Source organism: Mustela lutreola, chromosome 2 (genome assembly GCF_030435805.1).
Source record: "Mustela lutreola isolate mMusLut2 chromosome 2, mMusLut2.pri, whole genome shotgun sequence".
Lineage (NCBI taxonomy): Eukaryota > Metazoa > Chordata > Mammalia > Carnivora > Mustelidae > Mustela > Mustela lutreola.
In genome coordinates, this window is record NC_081291.1 from 106,260,504 (window position 1) to 106,272,135 (window position 11,632).

Here is an 11,632-nt window from a genome sequence, read left to right on the forward strand (position 1 = left end):
CAGGGGCTCTCTTGTGGAATTTTGGTTCAGGGAGGTCACAAAGTTTCCAAAACCTGGATAGTCTCCCCGCTGTGTGACCTTGGGCAGCCACTCCCCACTCTGTGCCTTCCTTGGTTTCCTCATGTGTGAAATGAGGTTGGACGAGTCAGCCACTCAAGTCCCTTCCAGTTCTGACGCTGTCGGACTCTGAGTCTGCCTGGGTGGGTGCCTGATTCCAGAGGGTGCTGGCCCAACGGGCGTTTTGGGGCCAGGACAACAGTAATCTAAGTGCCAAGAGGAACAAGGAAGTAAGGGAATGTTTCAAATTCAGTTTCAATTTGGGCTGCCATGGGAACTGCAGAGGGAAGTCACAGACTGCCCCAGGTCTTCTCCCCAGAGCAGTAAGGCGGTGGCGGTGAGTGAGCTCAGGCCCCTGGGCCAGATAGACGAAATAGAATTGGCTGCCACGGGATCCTGGCCCAGGTGGGTAAGAAGATCCCCTAGAGCAGGGGTCTGTCCAGTCTCCACAGGCCTACAGGGAACTCCCTCTCCTCTCATGACAGGATGGGCCAGGGCAGTGGCTGAGGAAAGTGACATCCACTGGGAAGGGGGACACAGGGGAGGCTTTGAGTCTCAGTTTCTACAACTTTTTGCCACCACCCAAAACCCCAGCCAGGCTTTCACCTTCCGCTGGCCGCTTCTCCCCAGATGTGAGTGCTTGGAGCATTTGCCTCTGCCAGGAGGGCCTCCACGCTCTGTCCACCCTTGCAGAACTCCCCCCATAGCCCCTGCAGGCCCAAACCATCTCTCGGCCTCCCAGGCTAGAGCAGACATCTCCTCCTGGCCAGTTCTCCCGGCTTCAGCCAGAAACCACTGTGAAACCCAGTCTGCAGCAGCCTGGGTGCTCTGACCTCCTATTTCCCTGACCTCTCCTCCCTCCACTGCCCTCCAGTCCTGGGCATCTACCAGATCTCCTGTCAGCGCCTGATCTCACATGTCCCTGACTCATCTCTCCTCTCCCTTGTCATACTTCCCCCTTTTCTCACTACCTACCCCACACACTTTTTGCTAGGTGCCCCTTTGCTAAGAACACTGACCGATGATGACCCCTTTGGCCCTCAGAAAGTTTAACACTTATGAAAGATCCACGTTTCCTAGAGCCCGTAATTCTAGAGCTGGAAGGTGGTCAGTGGGGAGGTTGCAAGGAGCCCAGTGGTCTAACTTCTCGGCCCATTACCAGGAGTGAGTGCCTGGCCTCTGGGGAAATGATTCCTGCTAACCAAATCCACGGAGGACCGCTGAGCTATAAACCAGAATGCCCATTTAGTAGCTGAAAACATAAGCTAGAACTCCCAGACTAGCGAAGCACATGATGCCTCTGGATTTCTTCTCCCCTATTCCAGTCAACTAAGCTCCAGTGGTTATTGTCCCTTTGCAAGGATTAGAACACTTGTGTCTGATGACAGGGTGTCTGAGCCGTCATTCACAACTTCTGGGTATGTGGAGACGCAAACTAGCTAGCCTGGGGAGCCTGGAACCAGAATTAGGGGAAAGGGGAGGGAAAAGCTCCATTCCCCCAAAGCAGAACACTGTCCAGTGAGCTGAGTCCTTTTCCAAAACAAGGATTCTTCAAGTCTTCAAGCCAATCAGGTTTGGAGAAGGCTACTTCCTTCCTCCCCACCACATCCCCACCCGGAAATTCACTACGTTATGTTGGCCTAATCGAGGCTCTCAAAGGAACATCATTTTACAAGACATTTTCCAAATTTCTTTGGCTGCAAAACTGTTCTCCCCCATACTCCCCGAGACTCTTCCCTGGCTAATGCTGGGCTGTGGCTGCAACAGCTTCTGGAAAGTGGAGAGCTCAGCTCCCTTCCCATCAGGCTGCCCTGCCCACTTCAGCCTCCTGGGCCCCCTTTCTTGTTCTCCTTGTTGACCAACCTCTTCAGGCAAATTCTTTCTTTATCCCTATTATTTGCATTGTTTGGCACTAACAAGCCTTCTAAACCCTACTGTCAGCGTGGGAAGCTGTTTTGTGTTTAAAATGACTTCTATACCACCAACAGAGGAGGAAAGCACTATTGAGTAGAACAAGCTAAAGGAATTCAAGACAAAACCATAAACTGCGGGTGCACTGAGCTCATGAAGGAGCAGATATTCTTGATTTAGAAATGCAGACGTAGTCCAGGACTGAGTTTGGGGATGAGGTCTGAGGAGACCAAGATTGCTCTGACCTATACAGTGAGCAGAACCTGGCGAGTCAGAGATCTTGGAGGGACGGGCAGGGGAAGCCTTGGAAAAGGAGAGGAATCCTGATTGAATCCATAAAAACAGAGACTATCCAGTTAAATTTGAATTTCACATAAACAACAAATAACTTCTTTTTTTTTTTTTTTTAAGATTTTATTTATTTATTTTACAGATAGAGATCACAAGTAGGCAGAGAGGCAGGCAGAGAGAGAGGAGGAAGCAGGCTCCCTGCTGAGCAGAGAGCCCAACGTGGGGCTCGATCCCAGGGCCCTGAGATCATGACCTGAGCTGTAGGCAGAGGCTTTAACCCACTGAGCCACCCAGGTGCCCAACAACAAATAACTTCTTAGTATATCTCATGCAATGTTTGGGACATACTTACATTAGACTATTTGTTGTTTATAAGGAATTCAAATTCGCGGACAGGCAGCCCTCAGTGCAGTGTGGCCAACGAGCGAGAGACTACAGTCAGGGTTCTGGGGCAGGTGGGCACCTCATGGGGGTGGGGGACCAGGCCTGGGGATCAAGGAGAGATTTGTCAAGGAGAGAGGCTTTGTCTCAAATGTGGGTTGACCGAGAGAAGGAGAGAAAAGCACAACTGCTTTGTGTAAGGAGGGGGCCCAAGAAGCCATGAGAGAAGAAACTGGAGTGGTGGGGGAGGGGTGAAGTGGGGCAGGTGGGAGGGTTGGGGGAGTGATCTGGCTGGCATAAGAGCATCACTTCCGCCCCCACCACTAAAGGGCTCTCAGTGCCTTGGGGGGGCAGCACTGGACTTGACAAAGGGGGTGGGATGGGACTTGATCCAACTTTCTCTCTAGGCTCCAAGGACAGGATGACTGGTTGACCCTTTGGGTCATTTGTAGTTATATATGTGTGTGTTTGATCTTTTCTATTACATGTTAGTTTTATTATTCCAACTCTCAGAAGCCTGGTGATACCTTATTGTTATCCTAAAAAGGGGCCAAGCCCCAGAGGCATGAAGTGGATTGTTCAAAGTCACACCACCGAGCCAGAGCTCAAACCCCCAGCACATTCTACAGCAATTACTGCTATTCCAGCCTCTCTCTCCATAATCATGAGAGAAAACTCTGTGCCTCTGTTTCCTCGTCTATAAAATGCTGACAGTATTGTGTCTCGGGATCATCGTGAGGATTAACTAAAGTGATCTGTGCTTAGAGGTGTCTACCCTGGCCACATGCTCAGTGAGGGCTGAATGCTTTTCTTGTCATCTGTTCACACCTGTGTTGTTTCAAGTCCTCTGAAAAGCTGCTGCCATGACAGGATAGACACACAGAAGCTTTAATGGAAGGAGTACTTCTGACAGGAAAACGGGAGTTATCTACCGCTGAACAACAAAGTACTTCATAACTCAGTGGCTTAAAACAACATCTAATATTTCCCACAGTTTCTGAGGGTCAGGAGTCTGGAGAGGCCAAGTGAGATGGGTCTGGCCAAGAGCCTCCAAGGCGGCTGTGGCTGGGCTGTCAGCAGTGGGGGCTACATTCAGCGGCTCATGTGGCCTTTGGCTGGGGGCCTCCGGTCCTCATCTTGTCAGCTGGAACTGCTCAACAATGTGGCAGCTGGCTTCGGAGGCAGAAAGGGTGACAGACAGACAGAGAGATAGAGAGAAGGCAACCAGGACAGAAGCTGCAGTATTTTTTATAACTTTACCTCAGCAATGACATACTATCATTTGCGCCATGTGCTGCTGGTCACACAGACCAATCCTGGTACAATGTGGGAGGGGATTATATAAGAGCACAAATACCAGGAGGCGGGAGCCATCTTGAAGACTGGCCACCACAGGGAGGGCACCAAAAAGTGAGAAGAACCTTCATATCATGGTGCAGGTCTGACCCCTGTGAGAGAAAGAGGGAAGGAAGGATGGCCGAGTAGGAAGAGTCCTAGACGGGAGCCCTATCTAAGAAGGTTTCTGTCAGGCGCTTAAGATGTCCTTATGGGAGAGTCACCCATCGGGGAAGTCCCACATTTTGCTGGAATGTGCCTTCAGTATACGCTCACTGTGCTTAGGCTCTGGCTGAGAGCAGCACGGGGGACACATGTTGTTTGAGTGAAGGTGGTGGAGAGGCAGAGGGACAGCACTGGGGTGTCCGTTCGTTACGTTCCCTGTAGCAGGACATCTGAGCGGTGCCTGCTCATGGCTGTCACAACACCAGAGTATTTTCTCCCTCCCTCTGACACAACTATTTAATCAAAGAGGCTGTTCTTCAAAAGATAGTATTGTGGTAGAGGGGACTATGGGCCCAGGTTGCTGTGAAGCCGAGGGCCAAGTCAATCACAAGCAAGTGATTTTCTTTTCATTCAACAAATATTTTCTACATTTCAGCTCTGTCTAGGCCTGAGGACACACTCTCCAACCTGAGCCAGACTGCCAGGGAAACTCATAAGGGCTTCCTGCAGGAGGTAATACCTTAACTGGGTCTCTGAAGCCTGTAGAAATTAACCAGACAAAGAGAAGAACGTGCTCTCAAACAGCAGGAGAAGCATATGCAAACAACCTGAATTCTCCTCTCTGCCCACCCTGGAGTGGGAGAGAACTGGGGGTCCAGGGGGCCCTGGGCCAGCAATTAGTCAACTAAAGTTCTAGGCAAGTTCCTGGGCCTATCCCTGGCTCCCTGCCTTGTAGGGTTCCCACTGAGAGAGTAATAGAGGGACAGACCCTGGCTAATCAGTCAGTCCTCAGATGTGAGCAGATATGGAAGAAGGTAGGACTGGACTAGGTGGAGGAGGAACCTGGCGGTGGACAGAAAGGTGACTGGTACAGGGAGCGCCAGACCGCAACTCTTCCCTCCCTTCCAGGAGCTTCTACCTGCTCATCTTCCTGAGGGAGCTGACGTGCAGAACCAAGGCACTGAGGAGGATTGCAGGACTGGCGCAGGGCGGGGGTAGGAAGGGAGGAGGCACACCTGTGCTCACAACCGAAACAGTGTGTCCAAGACACCTGCTGTCCTCTCAATGCCCTCACCCCTCTCCTCCTCCCTTCCTCCATCTCCGCCTTCCTTCCTTTATTCCTTTAAAAAAAAATTCAATATACAAGTGTTCTAGAAAGCCTGATGTTACAGAGTGAAAAATCAAATATCAATAAATAACCCTACTAATTATTTTTGCTCCCAGTCTTCTCATCCACACATATATTTTAACACGGCTGGAATAACACTAGATATAATTTTGTATTCAGTTGTTTCATTTAATGAAGCATCTTCAATATCACATGTCTTTATAATTTTATTGAATTTGATTAAGTAGTTCTAATGCAATTTAATTAACTATTTCCTTCTTATTGAATATTGAACATTTAAGTAATTTGTTTATTGGTTGGTTTGCTTGTTTAGCTATTATACATAGTGCTATAGTAAATATCCCAACAGCTTCTCCTTCTATTCATCATTTCCCTAGATAGATTCCCAGAGGTGGTATTATTGAGTCAAAGTTTATAGATCTTTTAGTTGTTCTTACTATATAATGCCAAATTACTTTTCAAAAAATTTGCAGTTAGCAATATATGAGGCTGCCTGTATTAGTTAGGATTCTCTAGAGAAAGAGAACCTCTTTCCCCCCAGTAATATACATTTTTTTATATTATACATAATGTACACTTACATATATATATGGAGATAAAAAGAGAGATTTATTTTAAGGAATGACTCACACAATTGTGGAGCCTTGGTGACTCCAAAATCTAATGGAGGAGGCTGGCAAGATGGAGATTCAGGAAGAGTTGCAGTTCAAGTCCAAAAGCTGACTACTGGAGCATTCCCTCTTGCTCAAGATGGTCAACATCTTTTGTTCTATTCAAGCCTTCAACTGATTAGATGAGGATCACCACATTATGGAAAGCAATCTGCTTTACTCAAAATCCACGATTTTTAAAAAGATTTTACTTATGTATTTGAGAGAGCAAGAGAGAGAGAGAACATGAGAAGGGGGTAGGGCAGAGGAAGAGGGAGAAGCAGGCTCCTGGCCAAGCTATGAGCCCAGTGAGGGGCTTGATCCCAGGACCCTGAGACCATGATCTGAGCTGAAGGCAGATGCTTAACCAACTGAGCCATGCAGGCACCCCTAAAATGCACCAACTTAAATGTAAATCCCATCTAAAAACACTTTCATAGAAACATCCTGGATAATTTTTGACCAACAGTCTCTCACTGGAGGGACCAAACATGGGGGGAGATATGTGTAGGGAAAATTGTGTTGACTCTTCCTGAGTGCCCAGAGGGACAGCCAAGAGTTAAAGGAGGCTTAAAACTTAGAGAGAGGAAGAAAGAGGAAGATGGCTCCAAAGACTACCAGAAGAAGGCGGCCATGGAGATGGCAGAGACTATATCATGGGACGAAGCAGAAGGGGATGAATTGGGGAGAGAAGACACAGATGAAGACACTGCACAAGAGAAGGATTTGGGTAGGTATTAGAAATGGGGTGGTTTCCAGGGGCTTCTGTGCCCAAGTTCTCTTACCTTGGTGTCACATCACATCCAACTCCAAACGTGGACTTGTGGATGGATGTGGGTCAGCAGACGTCCAGGCTTGGACAGATGGCATCACCACATTCTTCTGCCCTGCTGTGACAAGAAGACAAAGGAAGATACCAACTTCCAGTGGGTGGGCTTTGGGCCCATGGCCCCTGGTGACAGGCTGACAACAAGAGGGAGGGCCCCATGCAAGGCAGAGCTGTTTGGAGAGGGGAGGGGCCACCTTCATTAAAGGGAGGTTGAGGACTTCATCCTGAAATAGATTCAGACCAACACCAGGAAGGGAGGAATAGAGTGGGGGAAAGGAGGCATGGTGAGCATGGAGGATGGCAGGCAGAGCAGGGATGCCTCTTGGTGGGGCCTGAGGAGCCCGTGTGAAAGCCTCAGTTTGGAGCCCACACTGTACCCCACACTGTGCTCAGTGCCCTCCCTGGAGCACCCATTCAAGCCCACCTCTTAACTATCCTCTGGAAGGGGCTACTATCCTCACCAGCTCAGGAGGAAACTGAGTCTCAGAGAAGTCTAAATCAGTGCTTCCCAAAATGTAGTCCATAGACCCATGCTGGCCACCAAGAGGTAAGGACACCAGTTGAAAGAAGGTGTCTGGAAATTTCTACAGCACTTTGACAGAGAAGTTGTGTATTTTTCGTATCTAATAATAAACAACTGGTATACAACAGCTAGGAATAAACTCCAAAAGAACTGTGAAAAAGTCATATGGTGAAAAATTTTAAACTGCTAATAAGGGACTTTAAAAAAGTCTTGAAGAAATGGGGGAGGACATGTCATGTTCCTAAGCGAAAATCTTTAATGGTGTAAAGATGTTAATTCTCTATATATTCATCTCTGCACTTAGAATTTCTTAGAATTTGAAATTGTGATTCTCGAGTTTATATGGAAAAATAAATTTTGAATAAAAGACCAAACATCAAAACATGAAACTAAAGAGTAATTTCAAGTTTCTAACCCAAGAATTGGTAAATATATCAAGGCAAGGGAATTGTATTTAGAAAAAAACACATGGAAATTAAATGAAGATTTTGACAATGTTCAAACCCTGGTACTAAGTGGAATCCCAAGAAATAATATATATATTTAATGGACATGTCTCTAGGGATGTTTATCTCACTTAGGGTCATTGGAAACATGGCTTATTTGTGGGGCCCATCAATAAATATTCATTGGAAATTTTAAAAAATCTAATTCTACAAGAAAAAAGTTTGAGTAGGTTGCTTCACAAGATAGTGATTTGAAAACTAAGATACTCTTGGAGAAATTGACAACGCTCACAAAGGCTTGGCTAAAATGTGAAGGGTTGGCAAAATATGGCCCATAGCGCCAATTCAACTGCTGCTTGTTTGTGTAATTAAAGTTTTAAGGGAATGCAGCCAGGCCCATTCATTTTCAGATCGTCTATGTCTGCTTTCATGCGCTGATGGCAGAGTTGAGTAGTTGAGACAGAGACCATATGGCCCTTTACAGAAAAAGTTCGCCAAGTTGCTCTGTATGATCAAAGTAGAATAAATCAAAAGTGCAATGAAGGGTAGCTAACTTATGCCATCATTTACTTTTTCTCAGAAGAAATGTCCTAGGTGGGGCACCTGGGTGGCTCAGTGGGTTAAAGCCTCTGCCTTTGGCTCAGGTCATGATCCCAGGGTCCTGGGATCAGGTCCCACATCGGGCTCTCTCCTTGGCGGGGAGCCTGCTTCCTGCTCTCTCTCTGCCTGTCTCTCTGACTACATGTGATCTCTGTCTGTCAAATAAATAAATTTTTTAAAAACTCTTAAAAAAAGAAATGTCCTAGGTAAGCATCGTGCTTATTTATATAAGCACGTGCTTTATAATCATAAAACAGTTGTAAATCCACCCTACAGTTGAATAATAAAAGATAAAATAAAATTTTGGAATATGATTTTTTGCAAATTTTATTTTTTTAGTAATTCATTTCTTAAAAAGATTTTATTTCTCAGATGACTGAGAGAGAGAGGGAGGGAGAGAGGACAAAAGCAGAAGGAGGGGTAGAGGGAGAAGCAGACTCCCTGCAAAGCAGGGAGCCGGTCACAGGGTTCGATCCCAGGACCCTTGGAATCATGACTTGAGCCAAAGGTAGATGATTAAACAACTGAGCCACCCAGGGGCCCCTAGTAATTCATTTTTAATAACATTTTTAAAGTAATAATTTCAGATTTACAGAGAAATTGCAAGGGTAGTACCAGTACCCAAACACACCCATTTTCCCCTTGACATCTTATGTTGGTAAATGCATTTGTCACAATGAATGAGTCAATACCGATACAGTATTAACTAAAGTTACAACTTATTTGTTTATCCATGCTTGCTCAGATTTCTCCACATAAGGTCCTTTTACCCTTCCAGGATCCCATCCCGGAAATCACATTACATTTCATCATCACGTCTCCTTAGGCTCCTTTTGGCTGCGACGGTTCCCCAGATTTGTTCTGGATGATCTTGGCAGTTTTGAGAAGTACCAGTCAGGAACTTGGTCTTATGTCCCTTGACAGGAATTTGTCTGATGTTTTTCTCATGATTAGACTGAGGGGATGAGTTTTGGAGAGGACCATCACAGAAACATAAAGTGCCATTTTCATCGCATCCTAGCAAGGGTACACGCTCTCAACGTGACCTGTCATCCCTGGTGTTGACCTCGATAACTTGGCTGAGGCAGTGCGTCGGCTTTCCCTTCTCTTCTTGGCCCCTTTCCATACTGTACTCTCTAGAAAGAAGCCACCGCATGTAACCCACCCTTTAGTGTGGAGAATTACGTCGCCCCTCCTTGAGCGGGCAGTATCACATCAAGTATTTGGAATTCTGCATAGATTTGTCTTTTCACCCCCATTTACTTATGTGTTCATCATTTTTTTTCCACCAGCATGGATCCCTGGATATTTGTTTTATACTTCAGATTATAATCCAGTACTCCTTTACTTATTTTCTTGATCAAATTGTTCCAGCTCTGGCCATCGGGAACTTTTCCAATTAGCACCTGTGTCCCTTTGACATACCTCATCATTGTGTTTGGTTTTTATAAGCACTTCCTTCCTTCCTTCACTTCTGCCAGATGCTGTTGTCCATCTTGTATATTTCTTGCCTCGGTCCTAAAATTAGTCATTCCTCCAAGGAACCCAGATTCCTTTTCATGGGAGAATGGCATTAGAAACCAAGACCTTGACGCTAGGTGTACCCACTGCCACTTCGGTGTCTCTCGGATGATTTACCCATATACTAACCTACATACATCTAAGTACTTATAAATGTTCTTTATATGGCTTTCCGTATGGATAGTAAGCTCAGCATGAGTTCACACTGTTGTCTCCAACTCCAATCCGTTTCCACACGGGTAATTCTAGCCTCCTCCTCTTACTCACCTGGAACCTCCCTCTCCCGACAGAAAGGCCACCATCACCATTCACTTAAGGGCTCAGTCCCAGTGTGTAGAGTGTTGTCAGGATTCTAGCCTGCACCCCCACGAGGAGGAACTCACACAGTGTCTTTTGCCTTTAGTCGTAGACACGTCACTCGTTTGCAAAGTTTCTGACAATGGCACATTTTCCCCATGCCTTCAGTAAGACAGTTTTGTACATTTGCAATACAGTTAGACTGTTTTGTTGCATTCTGCCTTCCATCCTGGGATTCCTGACCTCCTAAATGATCCTTGTTTCATCTGCCTATGTAGGTTCACTTTAGGTGCTATCAAATTCTATGGGTTTTGACATGTGCATATCGTGTATGCCCCACTACAGAATCAGAATCTTATAGTATAGTTTGCCCTAAAAAATCCAGGTGCCAGGGTGCCTGGCGGCTCAGTCGTTAAGCATCGGCCCTCAGCTCAGGTCATGATCCCAGGGTTATGGGATCGAGCCCTGCATTGGGTGCCCTGCTCAGGGGAAGCCTGCTTCTCTCTCTCCCACTCCCCCTGCTTGTGTTCACTTTCTCGATGTGTCTTTGTTAAATAAATAAATAAAATCTTTTAAAAACAACAACAACAGCCATGTGCCTCGCCTTGTCAATTCCACTCTGCCCTCCCTCTGCCTTCCCCTTAGCAACCACTGATCTTTTCATCCTTGCTCTAATTTTGCCTTTTGCAGAAAGTATTGTGTTGTATAAAAATATTGATCTATAATGAATTGTTTTAAAATGTTTTCAACCTGATTCTTCGCCACATATGGTTTAAGAAGCAGCGGTCTTGGGTGCCTGGGTGTCTCAGTCGGTTAAGCACCTGCCTTCAGCTCAGGTCATGATCCCAGAGTCCCAGGATCGAGCCCTGCATCGGGCTCCTTGCTCAATAAGGAATCTGCTTCTCCCTCTACCCCTTGCCCCATTTGTGCTCTCTCTCTCTCTTTCAAATAAGTAAGATCTTTAAAAAAAAAAAAGAATAAACTGGGGTGCCTGGGTGGCTCAGTGGGTTAAAGCCTCTGTCTTTGGCTCGGGTCACGATCCCAGGGTCCTGAGATTGAGCCCCACATCAGGCTCTCTGCTCAGCAGAAGATCCTGCTTCCCTCTCTCTCTGTCTCTGCCTGCCTCTCTGCCTGCTTGTGATCTCTGTCTGTCAAATAAATAAATAAAATATTAAAAAAAGAAGAAGAAGAAGAAGAAGAAGAAGAAGAAGAAGAAGAAGCAGTGGCCTAAATAACTTGTTCTTGGTCACTCTGCTGCCACAAGGCGGAGTGAGAATGTGAAGCCACATCTGTCTGGTTCTGAGTTTTGAGCTGGTTCCCAAATCTGTCCATTGTTTCTTCCCCATTGAAGCACTAAGAGGGGACCCCTCACTCTGAATGCTACTCTGAAACAATTTAGGAGCCTGTTGGACAAGATTATGGAGAAAAAAAAAACATAGGCAAGCCACAGTTATTAAAAGGCTTTATGTGGACTCGGGAAGTTGGAGAAAGAAGGAG

General features: G+C 46.2%; 1 long non-coding RNA gene across 1 annotated transcript; it reads left to right on the top strand.

The window, feature by feature from the left end:
* The first annotated feature begins 347 nt into the window (after window positions 1-347).
* LOC131825849 (uncharacterized) lies at window positions 348-5,360 on the top strand. Its single transcript, XR_009351331.1, has 3 exons — window positions 348-462; window positions 4,577-4,653; window positions 5,050-5,360. It is a non-coding gene; the product is annotated as an uncharacterized LOC131825849 (long non-coding RNA).
* Window positions 5,361-11,632: the final 6,272 nt, after the last annotated feature.